Source organism: Ostrinia nubilalis, chromosome 2 (assembly GCF_963855985.1).
Source record: "Ostrinia nubilalis chromosome 2, ilOstNubi1.1, whole genome shotgun sequence".
NCBI classification, from domain to species: Eukaryota; Metazoa; Arthropoda; class Insecta; order Lepidoptera; family Crambidae; genus Ostrinia; species Ostrinia nubilalis.
Genome location: NC_087089.1, coordinates 121543 through 139835, shown reverse-complemented (window position 1 = coordinate 139835; position 18293 = coordinate 121543). Strand labels below are relative to the sequence as shown.

The 18293-nt window shown below is 36.7% G+C and overlaps 1 protein-coding gene across 2 annotated transcripts in view; it reads left to right on the top strand.

Annotated features, from left to right (window-relative positions):
- The window catches only part of LOC135085790 (FMRFamide receptor-like), a 122484-nt gene that overhangs the window by 10209 nt on the left and 93982 nt on the right, over window positions 1–18293 (top strand). For both annotated transcript variants that reach the window (XM_063980604.1, XM_063980596.1), the window contains exon 2: window positions 14849–14947. The gene's annotated coding sequence lies outside the window, so the exon portion shown is untranslated. The remainder of the gene's footprint in view (window positions 1–14848; window positions 14948–18293) is intronic.

Below are 18293 nucleotides of genomic sequence, written 5' to 3'. Positions count from 1 at the left end.
TTTCTTAAGACATTTATTTTCTACGTCCGTTACACGTCCCAATACTTTTAGACTCGATTTAGTCTGCACTGCTTCGAATCGATACAAAAGCTACTGGCGATCCACTCGACGAGGGTCTTATTGATATTAAAGTATTTTTGCAATAGTTGTGGAGTTACATTTGCACGCGGATATAAATTATTGCTCAGTTTACGACCGACTAGAGATAGCCAGTGAAAACAGCTAGTTACAAATATTTTTCACGGATAAATAATAAAAATATAATTATATGATCACAAGTAAATAATAAAATGTTCTTGAAAGATCAAAGTGACAACAAATTGCTATCTCATGATTTTTCATGATGTAGTTATCTTTCAGCAAGTTTTACTCTCCTAATTATGGGAATTTATGATCTCAGGATTTCCAAATAGTTATTTTATGATTGAGGAATTGGATTAATAGAACACTTTTCAAGGCGAGAGTGAATAGGCACTTACAGGGCAGATGTGTACTATCCTAGACTGCATCTCACTAAACACCAGGTGCGGTTGCCGTCAAATACCTGCCTTTTTATGCATAAAAAAACTTATATATTATATTCGCGTGAAAAATAAATCAGATCCCTATATTGAGTTAAATATTAAGGTTTTTAATTTCCTATAGTAGGTAATTATGTCGGAATTTTTCAAAATGCTGAAAATCCTTATTAAAGTGTAAGTAAAAAGGCCATATGTCATTGTAGTGCAGCGCGAAGCACTCTGCGTTACAAGGCGGCCTCTTACCCTGATTGCGGCGTCGCTCCATTTCTGCCCGCGTATTCTGCGAGCTCCCTCGGGCCGAGTTGTGATTTCGCTGCGCAGGCACAGTCGCTCCTGCAGCCCACCACGGTAACCCATTTATCAATCACGGCTTTATTCTGTCGTGGAGACTCTTGATGAGTCAATAAGACACAATTTATAGTTAAACTATTTTTTTTAATTTGCAAGTAAACTTGGGAGATCATTCACAACAAACTTCAACAACATTTGAAACTATTGAAATATATGGCTGGTCGACATCATTCGTCAATTGACATACTTTTTATGTGCTGTCTAAATGCAGAAATGCGATTTTGTTGTTAAAAACAAACTATGACGTCACGTTTTCGCCACTCGGAAACTAAGTAATTGAGTTTTCATGGCGAGATTTTTGTGTATTTTAGTGTCTTAAAATGATTGGTATGTAATTGCCCAATTGTTGCTTTACGTACTACGAGTAAACCATTGATATACCTAGAGTACTCGTAGAATAGATAGGACGTAAGTTTAAACTGAAGACAAGTTTATCTCCTCTCCGGTAACGTTCAGCTCTATGAGGCGGTACCTACTACATCTAGTCACGTCTGACTTTGCAGATTTTGTTCGTCAAATATCCTAATTCCCGAATAATACTCCCGAAGCCCGATTCCGTCTTGAGTAAATCGACTGAGCTTATCTAAGTTAGTGATCAAATTCCATTCGATCACTATTCCAACAAGCCGAGGCGTAAGATATCGATATCTCTATTCCAGGAGCGAAATTACAATATTCGTATTAATGCGTCAATTATAGGGGTGAAGGAGTTAAGTAAGATTTGCTCGCAACCTTAGAGCTGCCCTACCAACGTAATATGAAATGAACTTTATACTAAAATAATGACAAGGATTACTGTGCTTAAAGCTTAGTCGAATTCTCGTAAAATATAGTTTATTTAATTATCTTGAAAGTTTTGAACGGTGTTTTGAGCAGCGTTGGGCTATTATAATAGCCCATAAGATGAAGTAAGTAATTTTATACCTAACTAATCCATCTCCCAGCACATAATTTTAAAACAAGTTGCCGTATTGGTTTGAAATCCTTTGAATGGAAAACACGTAGGTATGTATGAATTTCAAGGCCCGGTGCAACGACTAACATTCCCCTACACGTAGGTACAGTGACAGTGCATCTTATTTCCAAGTGTTTGTCGTCAGTATGTGCCTAAAGTTCTGTTTGGTATCGGATTCAGTTGAATTTCGAGTGGAGTCCGAGCCCAATAAGTGCCATTTGTGCCAAATTTGCGCCGGCATGGGCAGCGAACGTGAAGATAGATGCCATCGGGGCCGGCGCTGCCCACAGAGCTCGGAATCTATTGGACGTGACTTAGAAATGTGACTAAATTCGCATCGGGAGGTAACACCAAATTATAGAGGCACTATCACTCAACCCAAATTATAGGGACTACCTATCATGTTAGTCTCCTATGTAAACAATTTTTTCACGTATCCGACAATAGGTATTGATACTATTTTATTTTTAAACACATAATTTGAACAGAACTGTTAATATACGAGATCATAAAAATGTGATTATCATTAAATAATCTTTACTGAATTATAACATATTAAGTAAGTATTCAGGAACCTTCGGTTTTGACTACTAGTTATAGTAGCCCGAAATTCCTCAGGACATTTCATCTCACCACTTTCAAAAAATTTGTATTGTCGCGCGGCGTCTGAGAGATTAATAAGTGCAGTACATAGGTATTCCCATCCGGCAACTCAGCTGGTCCCTCGCTCACTAGTCGCTTAGAGCAGCAAAAGAGAACAGCAAAACTTGTTCATACTAACGTTTTGATTTGGCATCATAGAAGCGCGTGCTCACCTAAATTCTAATGGAATTTCGCTCTACGTAAAACTGGTTAGCCCATTGAGAATTCACATTTAGTCAGCCACAGACTGGTTGCATGCCATAATATACTTATACCTACGTTCTATCAACGCAAAAACGCGGAGAAAGATGTGCCTTTCATAACTGTGGTATTAACACCTCACATCACTGCCCGGGGCGCCCGCGCAGGCGACCGGTCTGAGCCACTTTACTTTTATTAGCCCCATAATAATAGATTCGCAAACGATACCAATTACTTATTCTACTGGCCAATCTACGTCAATTGAGGCAGGTTGTTTAGATAACGCACGAGGATTGATAAAACGACATACCAGTCCACAGTTATTTAATAATATATTTTTTCAAATCTAAACCCGTTTCGGTTAAAATTTGAATATTAATAAAAATAATACAAATTTTACATATTATAATGTAATTGTATCATCTTTTGTAAAATTATTAGAATTTTAAATGCATTTTTACTCATCCTTTTTTGTTTGTCACGTAAAGTTACAGATAATCAAAATGGTGGCACCACTGTCGCTAGGGTGGTAAGATAAATCCTGATGTTATTAGAAGAAGATAACCACGCACTCATAAGGGTTCACTCCAACTTTCCACATAACCTCATTTAAATAATCTCGTGGGAGAATCTCTAGCACATATTCAGTGAAACTTTTCTACTTAAGGTTGGCCACACACGGGCGAGCATTAACGGGTTGATGATTGGTCATTTCGCAGACTGTTTACCAATCAGATAGGTCAATGTACGTACAATCATTGATAACTAACGTTTACAACAGCATGCCAGAATTACAATGGCAAATTGAATATTATGAGGATATACAGAGAAGTCAAATCGCACAAGGGAATATAATTCGCAGCTCATATATTGTGGGTTCAAGGCTTTTAGGCTTTTCCCAGCGATCCGTGAGTGGCCAGCCTTAGTCTGGCTGGAGAAAGTCTGTTTTATTTCAGTTTTAAACATTTTAACACCACGAGTTGGGCATTACATTAGCCCGTCTTGGATTCCCGCTTTAAGTGCAGGGACCCGTCGTAACTTAGCACTGTCGCGATTTAATGCCGCATAAATATGTATACGGGGCAGTGTGTGCGTGAATACATATGTATATGGGTAAGTGGGATGTATACGTGCGCTAAATGAATATCTACTTTGTTCGGGTTCGGACCTGAAAGTTTTGATTTCGCGGTTTAGTCAACATGCATGATTTATTCGTACGCTTGAAGATTAACGTGTTTATATAAACTGGAGGTATATACCTCCTATACCTTTATATCGAGGCACAGCAGCAGTCCTCAGAGGTTGCGTATCCAAAATATACATTTTCTTTAAAATACTTAGGCTGAGTTGCACCACCTAACTTTAACGATAACCGGTGCTTTTTGTATGGAGTATGACAGATTTTTGACGTTTGTCAAAGTAAAATTAAGATGGTGCAACCCAGCCTTAGTAATTTAAACTGAATTATACATTTAGGCACTCAACAATGATACAAGTACTTAGGTAGGTACAATTAATTTACATACTCGTACAAGTAAATATCGGCATTAGATGTAATTTTAACCTATAATGGTACCAAGTGTTTAATTAACAAAAGAGTTTATTACATTGCTTGTTTGTTAAGCTTCCTCAAGTTTAATATCAAACCCATCATACCAATTTAATTACAAACCATCATCAGGAAATTGAGTTATCAGATCATACCGCTTCCAAAACTGGTTACAGCGATAAAACAACACATTACCTTGTAAATTGGTTACAGATTGTGTAATAAATAATTCGGAAATCTCATTTGAAGGGGGTTTCTCGTGCTCGCGTGCTGGCGTCACACGCTCGTGCGGCTAAATCATCGTTTAACGTCTTTTTTAAGTCACGTTAGCGACCAGCTTATGGCAGGCGCACTTGGTGCTCACATTTTTCGGCAGATTTTAAATAATATTCAAATATTTACATCACTACAAGAAGCAAAGAGAGCTCACCTTCTGTCGAATGTAGATGTGATCAAAGTTATTTTTAGAAAATTCTCCTCTGAATGAAAGAAAACCTCTAATATCGAAAGTGCTTGGAGCTTGGAGTGCGTGATCTTATGATAGGTACTAAGCTTAAAGCAGGTGTGAAACTGGTGTCCGTATAAATCGGTCGGATGAATCATTAGCGTCATCATCGAGTACTGTTATTAATCGTGATCACGACTAATAACAGTTTTATATTTTATGAATGAACATAGGTATTTACTAGTATGTAAAAGTATAAAAACTTGCACGAAAGCTTTAGGCATGATATCATGATAAAACCTTTTATTCCTGTGTGTAGGACGGAAAAACAGCATTTTTACAGCTCATAAAAAGTAAAAACTATTAGCTAATAAACTAAACTATTAGGTATTGTATAGGCCAAAGCAGATTGAGCAGTAAGTACCGCGCCGGTTTATGTGGCAACGCTCTTAGTGGCCATTAATGAGTATACCGGGAAGCTTGCTCAGCTCTCGACGGCCCGAGCCGCGGCGCCGCGCCGGCTCCCGGGCTAATCCTGCCGGGCCCACTGTAGAGGGTACAGGATGTCCATTAAATACTCCAGGAGAGTATGTATGCTAGGGATCTTAAATAGACATCTTCAGTCAAGCTCACTTCTCCACGAGATGAGATTTTTTTATCAAGATCAAGTAAAAAGTTATAAAATAAGGATTTTCTACTTATTCATTCTTAATATAGAATCTCTGGGTTCTCAAGAGTTATCGCCTCACCCTACAAAATTATGCGTATCTCGACAGTGATGGAGCATGACCGTTTTTACGATGTTGTTGTTGACCCATACAAGTCATCCGCATTGATGAGCTCCCTCCGTAAATATTCCGAACAATGAAATCAACACTCTGTATACTTCGCATCGCATCACTCGCACGCTTACGGCCAATGAATCCCGGAGTATCGCGCCAGCGTTTATATCTAGTGACGGGAACTGTGTACTTATCGATAAAATAACTAGCGATATTGCAAGTCGTGCTTTGGCAGTCTTTAATGCATAAATAGGTACACAAATACGCAAGAATAATTTTGTCCTGTGCTGCTTCTTGTCCAAAGTTACTTCACAGCCACGTAAGTACCTAATACGAAGTCTGTCCATTGCCTGGAACTCCTAATATCAACTAACTATAAAATAAAAATATGCATCTTTCCTCAAATGTAGATTAGTTTTTATGACCCAACCGGTTTTGCGATGCTATCGAAAAACCATCGTCACTAGCCACTATTTTCATCGTATCGCGCTCATAAGAAGTTTGACGACAAAATAGAATATAGACGAGCGAGCTTGATATCCGAAAGGTCGGAGCATTATTTTACCATGTTAGTGGGAAAATATGATCCATCAGAACTTCTCCCCGCCCGTAGAAAGGCCACGGCCCTACATTCAAATTGCTTTTTGCTGAGTCTGAATTGAGGAGATTGAAAAATTGTGTCAATTTGCAGCTGGTCACACATCGCGCCATTTGCATTTTGATCGCGGAGGAGACTGCGCCAGTTCGTCTGCATGCATAGATATTATGTGCATGCATTGTCATCTTGCTTTTGTTCCAATAACACGGTTAGATATTGTTACATTGACAATATTGACATACTCGTAGTTGGAGGCGTGCATCGACTATCGTGCTTCACAGCAGAGTTATGATGTTATGAAGTGTGGTGGCGTAGCCTATCCGACACAATCAATGAAATGATGTAATCCTTGGATAAATACTGCGCGTACGTGCGCGCAAAACGTATAAAATAGCAATCACTTCATGAGTTCAATGTATACAGGGTGTGCAATATGCACGTTTCTTCTTTCAATTTTAACACACACATACATAATAATTAAGAATTTGGAAATTAGGCTAAACAACGTGTTCCTTTTTGTATCCAAAACCTAAAACACTCTTTAGAGAAATAATAACTTACATATGACATCGCATTTTTTATTGATTTAAGAATGTTGAAAACTTGTTAAGAGTTTTGAGTCAATTATTAAATAAAGTGCTCGCAGGGTTTATTTATTTATTTTATTTTATTTGGGATAACAAACAATTGCGCAATATTGCAAATACAACTGCTGAACATTAAGGGTTCAAGTGTGTATAACAATATGATGGCCAGCAATAAATATTACCTATTGAAAATTATTTTTAGACAATATTTTGTAAATACTGGTTCATTTTAAGACCACCCCTTACTACCGCACGCATTAAACATATAATAGTAAACCAGCCCGCGATGACCGCCATAATGTCGCTAATGAACCATTGTTTGACCCGCTAATTGGTATGCGCGGGAGTGCGCGGGCACGGTGGCTCTCCAGTATGTTAATGAGTTAGCTTTGTCGGCCAAAGGATTGCCATGGATGAATGGGGAAGTCGTTGTCTATTTCATGGTGTAATTGGGTCAGTCGTAAAAGAAGCAAGCCTCCTTTGTAGACTTCGGTTACGACTTCCTTGTCAGTGGCGTCTTGTCCAGTTCCACTCATGCATTTACATAGAAAACGCGACCCAAGCACTTTGTTGCGTGGAAGTGTATCTTTCAAATAATAATCTACTTAATGAGCCTCTCTCTGGCCCTTTCCTGGCTTGTTAACTTAAGTGACATTAGCCGGAGTTGGGAAAACTTTTGAGCGTGTGTTGTTCGAAGAGATATGAAGTAGGTCCGATCGGCAAACATCTATTTGCGACTGCGCCTTGGATATTACGTGCAATCTCCAAAGTATTGCTTACATTAGGTATTAATACTTGAGACTGAAAGCTAACTCTGCTGTTCTAATAAAAACCGGCCAAGTGCGAGTCGGGCTCGCACACCGAGGGTTCCGCCGTACAAACGTAGCGGTTTACAATTTATGACGTATTAAATCAAATTACTTACTTGATTCCGTTGCGAGTAGTGGCGAATTTCAAAATATGCGGTATGATTATTTTTTATTTATTTATTTTTCCTATATTTGCATTATAGGTAGGTACCTACCTCAGCGTTTTGAATTTTTGCGTTGATTTAGAATTTCTCACAGTTTAGAGGCAATTAGATTTAAGAAGTGTTTGATATGAATTTCAACTTTAATATCTCTACGCGTTCATGTGAAAAAGGGTAGGTAGTAAGTTTATAATTATTAAAAAAATATTTTATGTCATGTAAACAAAAATAATATTTTAAATTTTATATAACTTCAAATTTATCATTTTCGCAATTTTTCCTTTATCTGTACTATATAACGTTGCTTCGTGCCGAATTTCAAGATTCTGAGTTCACAGGAAGTACCTTGTAGGTTTTGATTCCCTAGCGTGTGACGGAAATTCGTCTAAGGTGTCGGTATAAACTGCTGTATCTTTTGATCGCGTTAACTTAGAAGTTTGATTTTTTTACTTCTTAAAGGGACAATAGATCTAGGTATTTGGTATAAATTTCAATTTGATACCTTTATTCGTTCGTGAGAAATAAGGTAGTAAGTTTCATTTTATTAAAATATTTTTATTATATTATATAACTAAAAAAATGTAATTTTCGCAATTTTTCGTATATTTGCATTATATGACAATGCTTTATGCCAAATTTCAAGATTCTGAGTTTACGGGAAGTATCCTGTAGGTTTTGATTCCTTTGCGAGTGTCGAAAATTTGTTGAAAATATCGACATAATCGGCTGTATCTTTTGATTGGCTTGGCTTAGAAGTTTGATATTTTCACAGCTTAAAGGGACAATAGACCTGAGTATTTCATGTGAATTTCAGCTTGATACGTTCACGCGTTCTTGAGATAAAGGGTCTTGACAGACGGACGGACGGACAACAAAGTGATCCTATAAGGGTTCCGTTTTTTCCTTTTGAGGTACGGAACCCTAAAAACGGTTTTTGTGAATTTTAAACTTAAGTAGGCATTTACCATAAATATTGTCAAACGCTTTGCAAATTATTATCATAAAAATGAAATGAATTTAAAGTGGATATTTAACAGCGTTCACGTTCAAGGCTTCTACAAGAACATTAAGATTGTCTGGTCCTGGTCTAGAGCAGATCAAGCCCAAGCCAAAGCGATAGAAACGAAATTTTAAATTCAACAAATCCTTATCGTGAGCTACCAGCGAACTAAAGGTGGTTTCGGTGTGGGATGCGGGTCGGATATCTAAAATGTTAGTTATTCTGGACTAACAGCAAGTGAGATTTTAGGCCAATTATCTTATTGGCGGCCAAGCTGTAGAATTTAGCTACGAAGGTACGAGGGGTAGGAATAGTCCCTGTTTTAGCTAACTGAAGGTAACTTTAGTTAGAGATAAAGTTTAAATAATTTATTTTTTTATTTTCACCAACTTAATGTTGCAAATACAGACTAACTAAGGTGATCTGTGCCTATACATAAATTGACCTATGTGTATGCCGTCAATAGCCATCAAATCAAAAAGAGATCATCTAAATCAATCGACCAGTTTTCAAGAGTTTTATTAATTTAAAGTTTTTTTTTCATGTTTATTTATGTAAGAAAAAAAAAACATGTCAATTGATTCCTTTTAGATCATAGTTAGTACTTGTCCAAAGTAAATATTAATCCAAACACATTTTTCTATAATGCCCATCAAAACTTTATCTCATTTTTATTGTACACATTACAAAGTAAACAGCAACAAAACGATACCATTTAGCTGCCGAAAATGTGGGCGGCATTATCACAAATATGTTCTTCCATTTAGCCCTACCGTACCCTATGTGGTACGGTATCTTTTTGAAAATATTTCGAAGTACCAAACTGTTGTTAATTTGTAAAAATGATTGTGACAGTAAGCTTAAAGTGATAATTTTACATAAAAATATTTAAAAATATGTTTTAACTAGTGGTTTCGGAAATATTTATGAAATTCCTCGACAGAAAACAAAAAAAATATTTACAATGTATTTCAGAAGGTATAATTTCTTATTATTTGTGGTAAATTATGTTATTTATCAATTTTATTTTAAAAATAGAGTACAATAGATATCATGACTACAAAAAAATATTATTGAGATTATTTTTATACGGTTTATTCCAGTCTAAAAAAGGTGTACCGTATAAGGTACAGTAGGTCTATGCATGAGAAAATCATGCGAAAAGATATAATTTAATTTTATTATTTTTATTTGTTTTAGGCTATTGATGCTTCACTATATTGCCACAACTCATAAAAAATTTGATAATTTCAGCAAACATAAAGCAATCTTGGTATTTTTCTACTGCTGTCTTGTCAGATGACCGCTAATCATGATCAGACTGACGAAGATTTAGGCGATAAAGATAGTGTCAATGTAAATATTAATCCTCAGAGTTTTCTTCGATGGATTTGCTAAATTTCCATCATCGTGTTGCTAAATGCGATTATGGATAGCACTAAACGTAACAAATCAGAAGAAGCCAGGTCTTCTTCAGCTATCCTCACTAACTTCGTAGAAGGTAGGAAAAAAGAACCAAATGTGGTTAGTATCACAGAAAACGTCTTACAAGATATGCCAAGTGTGATTCTAGTGATTATGTGATTTTATTTTTATCTTAAATCATACAAAAATAAATAAAAATCTTCTTTGAACAACGACTATGTTTTGTTTGCTTATAGACCTACTGTACCGTATATGGTACGGGCTCCCCACGGCCCCCTATTTACGGATTATTTTTTTCAATATTTTTTTCATGATTTTTATGCTTCCCTTTGTAAGTTTTTGCTGAAAAATGAATTTTTATTTACAAAAATAATTATCGGTCTAAATGGGTTAACATCATATAAATTGATCGAAATTTACTAGAGCGGGGGCTAAGTGATTTTCTATAACACGCAACGCGAGCTCAGGCCCACGCAGCGCTCTACGCAGCCGTAACACACACTTTCGCTGGCTCGCAGTACAGCAAAATGACACTAACAGACAATTTAAGACGAGGATAACCCGAAGGCAGTAGTACAAACAAACAGAATAAACCGAAAGTTGAAAGCGAGACATAATAAGTGGGTCGTGATTTCCCAGACAAATAAGATAGGCTTATGCTAAGCTTCTGGAATTGAATTTAGATCCTTTCGTCCTCAATCAAAGAGCCGCGGATACTTTGTATGTCGAGCGAGGGTAGATACAGAGAATTCATAATTAATTTTTCATTTCAAATGAGGTCTACGGCTGACAGTGGGTCGTTTGGCGTTTTCACATTAGGCTTTTTTAGGCTGTGGGGTTTTGGCACATTATTTATTCATTATCTAATGAAGATTTAGTATTAGAGAAGAAGAGCTAGAATATTAATAGAGTGACCACTTTAATACGTCCCGCAAGATATTTACTTACAAACCCTATCGCCATTTAATCGAAATTTTAGCAAATTATGAATATTTAGAACTGGGCTTTCCAAAATTCTAAATTCCAGTTCACGTAGGTACTGCTATAATATTTTATCATCGTTATTAAAGATAAGGCCTAAGGTATTAATGAAGATGATGAGCAATTATTCAAATTCTTTATTAGCCCTTTTAAGAACATTAATGATAGTTCCATTTTATTTGTGCTTTTCGTACACCTAGTCTGTAAACTCCTTAAAGTTTTCGGGTTGCGTTCATTTGTTTAATAGCTCCGGGCAGTAATAGGTAAATCTAATGGTAATCCCCGCTCGGCTTCACGCGCTGCCGTGACCGCGCCCTCGCAGATGGTTAGTGGAAAATGTTCATGTTTATTTATCGGCGAATCGCATTTGGATCTCGTCCTTGACGCGGATAATACGGGTTCACGCAACACAAAGCAAAGAAGACAACTCTGTGTGCTCGGGATCAGTTTGGTTAGGATTGTGGTTGTGAATCAATTCCAGTAATATTTGTCCGATCATGAAAATAATGCCGCCTTCCGCTCGAAAAGGATGTTATATTTAAAAAAAATCTCTTTCTTCGAGAAGCCTAAAATTTTCGGTGATATTTTTTAAAATAGAGCATTATTGTTGCATTTACCATTTCCCTTTAACGGTAACTCAAGATTGATACGGATGCTCACTCATTTAAATCGGTTCCGTAGTAACAATGCAATGTATTAATACACCCCATTCAATTATTCGCGGAACATTGACAAATTAGCAGGAAGTTAATTAATGGCGCTTCCTTGTCAATGCTGAGAATTGATAAACCACTGACAATAGGAAGACCAATTGATAGATAACCGGCGCTCGATGAACCCAGCCCCATTGGTAGAAACCATTTGAAATACCATGGCAGCCGTGTTACTGGCTCGGTCACCACTGGCGACCACTAGAATAACTACATAGGTTTGTTTAGTTTTGATTTTTTGTTCATATTTTAAGAACTTTTGTATACCAACATGGAGCAATTAAGAATTTGAATTCGAATTTATTATATATATGTTACGGCTAAAGATAGTTGTGAACATAAACTTAAGTTTAGCCGGCTAAACTTAAGTTTATCTTCGAGAAGCAGCTAAAGTTCGATAGCATGTTAGTTTGCGTCGTGATATTCCATCTTTAGCCGGCTAATGTGCACATTAGCCAAAACGAAACGGCTAAAAATGTATTCGATGGGCGCGCCAGGCCGGCGGAGGGCTTGAGGGGGCGGTGGGGAGACAACGCGCGCGCAGTTTTATTTTGTTTTATTTTGCAATTTTAAATACCTACAGAAGATTCAATTGTAATGACCAAATGGCTCCTTATTATTTTATTTTAATGATTAGGTAGATATTATTATAAGTGACTAATATTTTGTTATTGTAATAATTGTAATTTTGAATACCTACATAGGTACATAAAAGTATGTGTAATGAAAGTGATTATTTTTTAACACGTTCCGCCGCGGTAACGGCACATACAGTAAAGGTGGAATTCATTCATATTATGGCAGTGCGGGTCTCGCCGTTTTCACGAAAATCAATCTAAAAAACACTACGGCAACAACCGTCGATTTTACATTAGAGTTTCATAGAGAGCAGACTTGTTGTTGCAAAATATTGTGAACAACAGTACGGGTACATTTATGTGAAGATTGTTAGTGTCATATTGGACTGGAGTACAGCGTCGGAATGTGTTAATAAAGTTTTCGTGTCAAAATAGTAAACATTATTACATTGTTTCCTTTTCCATTTCCTTCTACATTTTTAGCCAAGGGCCTGCGGTTACACTTAAGTTTAGCCGGCTAAAGATAGAAGAAACTAACATTAACACCTCGTCGAAGATAAACTTAAGTTTAGCCGGCTAATCTTAAGTTTATATTCACACCTATCTTTAGCCGTAACATATACAGGGTGTCCCGTAATGCAACGTCAAGCCGGAACTGGGTGTTGAGGCAAGTTATGCTGGTTATCAGAAAAATATAAAAAAAAATCTATGTGTCATTTTGTCAAAATAATAGGCATTTAAAAAAAAATAAAAAAATCTACTCCCGGTGACGGTCTTTTTACTCGTGTTGCCACAAATCTTCACTTTTTCCAAATTTTTTTTTTGTTATGTAACCCTGAATAATGCTTCTCTAAATTGTTATCAAAATTACAAAACCAGCTGCTCCAGCTTGCATGAAAAAAATACATTATTCCCAAAAAAAATTTCAAAATAAAAATTTTGCCTAGTTTAAACTGACTGTACTGAAAAAAAATTGTACTACGCGAGTGTGGCAAGTGACGTCATAATTTGGCGCATTAAGTAAGGATTCCAAAATGGTATAACACTTGGTAAATTCTTGCTGTCATTGTCGACAATTTTTGTTTTTTTGGAAATAATCCCGTTTTTAACTTGATCTACCTTGGTTAAAAATAATTATTCTAATGTGCCCAAAATTCAAGTTTCTGTGACTGACTACCGTACAGTCAGTCACAGAAACTTTTATCACCATGACAGTAATTAGTAGTTGACATACTGTGACAAAAGTCACCCGTGCGCGCGCGCCTTTACTACCTGCTCTGCCTGCACTTGTACTTGGTAACAGGGATAATAAGGATATGAAGTTTCGGTTATGGATACGGTTACGGATATTAGAATAATATTATACCGGTTTCGGTTACGGTCACGGATATGAAATAATTTAGGATTATCCGAAAGTTTCGGACAAATTCCGTTACGGAATTATTAGAATTTCAAAAATGTAGGTATAATACAAATAGCAAGATGCTGCGTGAGCGTGACCCACATAGCTACTTTATGTACCAACTAAGACGACACCTATGTATGATAAAGGTAAAACAGGCTGGCATATTAGATGGTGCCAGCGAATGCCAGACAAGTTGGTAACAAATATTAAGATTTAAGGTACAATTCCAAGACGGGCCGCAGACCGCAAACTGCAACCGCAAACTGCAAAACTATGAAATCGGCAGCGCGGCATTGCAGCTGCGGCGTGTAGGTATACTGCAGATTTCATAGTTTTGCAGTTTGGAATTGTACCCTTAGACTCCGCCTTTATCCGAAACTATCCGTAACTTTTGAATCAGTTTCGGTTACGGTTATGGATATTTTTTTTTCGGATATCCGATAGTTTCGGTTACGGTTACGGATATCCATAACATCCCTGCTTGGTAAGATGGCCCTCTCCGTCCCGCTCATACCTTTTAAAATGGCTTCTCCACCTCACCTAAGCCAGAAACTTGAATTTTGGGCACATTAGAATAATATTTTTAACCAAGGTAGATAAAGTTAAAAACGGGATTATTTCCAATAAACAAAAATTGTCGACAATTACAGCAAGATTTTACAAAGTGTTATACCATTTTGGAAGCCTTACTAAATGCGCCAAATTATGACGTCACTTGCCACACTCGCGTAGTACAATTTTTTTTCAGTACAGTCAGTTTTAACTACTCAAAATTTTTATTTTGATATTTTTTTGGGAATAATGTATTTTTTTCATCCAAGTTGAAGCAGCTGGTTTTGTAATTTTGATAACAATTTAGAGAAGCATTATTCAGGGTTACACAACTAAAAAAAAATTTGGAAAAAGTGAAGATTTGTGGCAACACGAGTAAAAAGACCGTCACCGGGAGTAGAATTTTTTGATTTTTTTTAAATGCCTATTATTTTGACAAAATGCCACATAGATTTTTTTTTATATTTTTCTGATAACCAGCATAACTTGCCTCAACACCCAGTTCCGGCTTGACGTTACATTACGGGACACCCTGTATATAATAAGATTAGAGTTCTTTGCTTATTTATTTAAATATTGATTTTGTTCTGTTTCAGATATCACTCAAGGATGTATGGTGTATTTTAATAAAGTGGTGAACGAGAACAAATATCAAGAAATTTTGGGACCAGCGGACCGTTGAGACGCGAAGGCGGGTAAGTTTAGACTTTAGATTGTTATAATTTTGTATCAGAAAGTTGGTGAGTAATGAATGGGTACACTACAGTTTCAAGTATCCTACCTACTTGAAAATGTTGTTCTTATTGACTTGTTTAGTATTAATAACACAGCACTTCAAGTATTTCCATTTAGTTTAGGGTTCTAACTAATTAAATAAGTAGATTACAAAGGCACGAACGAATCGATCATCTCAGAACAATTGTGTTATATTTGGATCTAATTCTCAACCTGAAGATAATGAAGTGCTTTAATAAAAACCAACCACAATAACCGACGAGTGGGCCTTTCAATGACGAGTATTCTTTATTGCGCGACACAAAGTAAATGGCTGAAAGAGCAGTGAAAACATTCGGCGCGGTTCAATTTAGGCAGTTTAATCTCTAAAGCGCAACAAATCCTTTTCAGAAAGCTTCAGATTACACCAGTCTCTACATATTACCTGCCATCAAGCTATGAAACATTTGAAATACAAAATGTATTTTAGACTTTTCTTCCCTTAATTTACCAAGACAATGTTTCAATGAAATAAATATACAGTAATTTCATGCAAATCCTATCAGTAGGTAGTTTCCATTTGCGGAAAGAGAAAAAACCATCCATCTTCACAAATTTGAATATTAAGTAGGTACTAGTCTATGGCTACGACTTAAATAATTTGTTTGTAATTTGAAGTAATGGTAGCTAGCACGGGTTTCAATTCTATTTTAGTCCGATATTACGTAAATTATAAACCTGATATTCGCTTTGTTAGAAACAATATACGCGAAACTTCTGTTATTATATTGGCAGAGCCTTTTATGATTTTCAACGGCAGCTTTTCTGAATTCAGTATTTGACTAAAAGGTTTATTGCGCAATCCTTTGATAAAAATGTCTAAATATATTGATATCGCAAGCATCTACGGAATTTCATTGTAAGCTAAAAGTATTCTTACATAAATATTTCACTATTCTTGTTATTTATTTTATTTTATTTTATCTCAGAACTCTGTTATTTATGATTATACTGTCAGATTGGTATCATTGGCTCTCAATTCATTTAAAATGTTTATAGCAAATCCGCTTGCGTGAGCGCAGTCTAAGTAACTACTCAGTGGAGTGCTTGTACTTAACGCTTTACGGGACTTGATATAGCTACGCAATTTGCCACCCGACCGTTATCCAAATTGATCCATAGGAAACTGGCTATCTTTAATGGGCGTTTTAATAGACACCAATAAAAGTTTATAAATATGCGTAACGTTGCGCGCCGCAGAGAATCGCCTTAGACGCAGTTCGTAGTTCGATACTTGTATTTTTTTTTTAAATATTGAGAGAGCTCGCACAGGATTGATTGTCTGTATCTACGAGATATGTAATTTCTAATATCAAGACACCAAGTATTTCGGTGCATCTTTTATTATGCATTTCTATAAAAAGTAACTGCGTAGTTCATATAAACTTATTCAGAGTCACGACAATACGAGTATTCTTGCAAGTTCTTTAAGATAAGCAAATTATGCGATTTTATCTCAGAAATATTCTTTTGTTAAGCAGCGAGCTTAGAACTAGCTTAAGTACAACTAAGTTTGCGAACTCTCCGGGATTTTACTTTAGAGGATTATGTTGTTAAGCGTAGTTATATTCAGATCTATCATTAAACGTCTAAATACAATAGAAAATTAAGATAATAACTGTAGTTATAGTGGTATATATATTTTGAAATGAGTCGTAAAACGAGAAACGATTTATTAGTTTGATGCTAAATGTGGGAAACTTAGTTAAAACGCCAAACTACGCCAAGCACAAGTTGGAGCATGCGGAGGGCTCCGTGAGTAATTGATGCCTCATTCTATTTATTTGAGTAATTGTTTTTCATGTTGCCCTTTAAATCCTCAAAATTGACCATCATAAACATTTAATAGATTCATCAACTCTAAAACACGCCCTACGTTATTGCAAAAAAATCAAACCCAGGACAAACATTGGTTTCAATTACATTTCCATACTCTTTCTATTAATAATAAGGACCCCCCTTAATTCTAAAAAATCCGAATTCTAACAAACGAATTTAGACCAACTGTTCAATATCAACTTTTATCGGCTTAGAATCTTTAGTTTCAATAAACAAAATGAAAACACTATTGACATTTGTTATTTGGTTAGTTCACCTTCATTAGAGGTTTTGATCAGAAACCGAAGCAAACGAAATTGTGGACAACCCTCTCAGCGAGGTAGGATTCCGCAAACATTTCTAGGTAAATTCGAAATACACATTTAAAAAATGCACAGAAGATGCACGAATCATAAAAATGGCCTTTTTGGTATCACATCATTTAAGGAGCTTGCGAGGCTCCGAAATGTGTGACCCGCTCTACCAACCCCGCTATGCTTTTCATACTCACCAGCAGCAGCCAGCAACCAGGAGCAGTTGGTGATGGTAAGTAGGTCGGTCCGTCCACTTAAAATTCGACGATCCTTCCAGCAGTTGTGTCAGTTCTTCTCTGGTGTTGGCCCGCACGGCAGAGCGGCCCTACCGCGACCTAGCTCATTATGCTCGCGACGTATGGTTTGTGTCGCCGCGACCTCCATGACTCGCGGGCGCCGGGAATCCGCCAAAATGGATTGGATACTCACTTTATTTTATTAAACTAGTACTTACGTCGCCCTGGGGGCTGCGGCTTAAACTCTTAGAGTTTCCGAACTATGGCTTATTAAACTCTGCTTTATGGACCCTGAAGGGTCTTGGTTCAAAGTTTGTTCGTAAATATGACTTATCAAAATTGTCTCTTCCATACTAACTCTTATTTTGTAAAATTGTTGTTCTTGGAATAAATGGGAAGCTTTTTGAAGCGTGGGGGGTTTTGGAGATTAATAATGTAAAAACTTTTAAATCCTTCTTTAAGCCTGATTTAGTAAACATAAATATAAAATCTCAGAGGGTTTCAGCTCCCGACTCTGTAAGATCATTTACTTGACATGGAATGTGGTGGTTTAACAAGTGAATGAAAACGAGTCGTAAAGCGACGCGGGCACAAGCTCGCAGCCGGCCGAGGCGATGGGGCGGCCTCAGAAGATTTACACGTGTCTAGGGGCGGCCAACCTTCGCACTTAGCGGGACTTACGAAGCCGGGCCCGGGGCTTGCGTCGACGACGACTTATGGGAATGTTGCTATTGGAATGAATTGGAGATGACATTAACAGATTCATCGTTTGACACGTTGCTTTATGTACGAGGATATTATTTACTTTGATATACCTGCATGATACAAACAAGAGCCAACCTAAATACTCGTAATATTCATTTTTTATTGGGCTGTCACCCCAAACGAAAATGAGAATC